The following is a 936-nucleotide window of genomic DNA, read 5'->3' as shown; positions in this document are numbered from 1 at the left end:
TATTTTTTGCACTTGAGAGAAGGGTCTCAGGGGTTTGACTCAGAGAACATTTAACATTTCTGGTGTTTGTGTGTGTGTGTGTGTGTGTGTGTGTGTGTATGTGTGTGTGCTGGCAAGAAGACACAAATGCCACTTCCTCCAACTCTGACCTCAACCCTGATATATAATAAAATGTCTCTTGTGATTTATGATCTGCTAGAATTAAATCTGATATGTGAAAGAAAAATGTGGTAAATGTAATGTACATGGTGTTGAATGGCAGCAATAATTACTCTCGTGATTATTCACCAAACATATTGACCTGTATGAGTTTAACAATCTGCTCAAGGTACTTCTACTAACCACTCTCCTCTGGTCTTAGATATTCACAAACTCACTTCAAACCCAGCAAAGAAACAATTTATATGCATGACAATAACCCAGGAAGACAGTCGTAACCATGGAAATGTTATATTGTGTATTGGAGATGTGCAATGTATGTAAAGGTAATGAAGATTGTGTAATTCACATGGACCAGGGTGGACTAGTGGTTTTTAAGTACACTGGCATATAATGTGGGTCTACTAAACCACAACCAATCCAGTACAGGATTATATTAACCAATATTCTTTCTTTCTTTAACAAAAAGTCCTAATGTAATATGGTTTTCTTGTGTATATATATGTTTTATTCACATTAGGAGTTTCATATTATTATCTTAAAGAAGAAAAAAAAAACACAATTTAATGCAATTGAGTACAATATTATCACAAACTAGAGTTTTAATAATTCGGCCACCAAAGAATTGTACCAAAAACACTATATACCACAGTGTCTACAACATTTAAAATTGTTTCACACAAATGTTGTACTATGTGAACTATGTTGTACAGATTGCAATATCATATTGATTGTTGTATTGCATTACAGTGCACATATATTTAGGGCCCGAGCACT

Source organism: Morone saxatilis, unplaced genomic scaffold, assembly GCF_004916995.1.
Source record: "Morone saxatilis isolate NCDOM2014 unplaced genomic scaffold, NCSU_SB_2.0 Contig17, whole genome shotgun sequence".
Taxonomy (NCBI): domain Eukaryota; kingdom Metazoa; phylum Chordata; class Actinopteri; family Moronidae; genus Morone; species Morone saxatilis.
Note: the sequence above shows the minus strand (reverse complement) of the source record.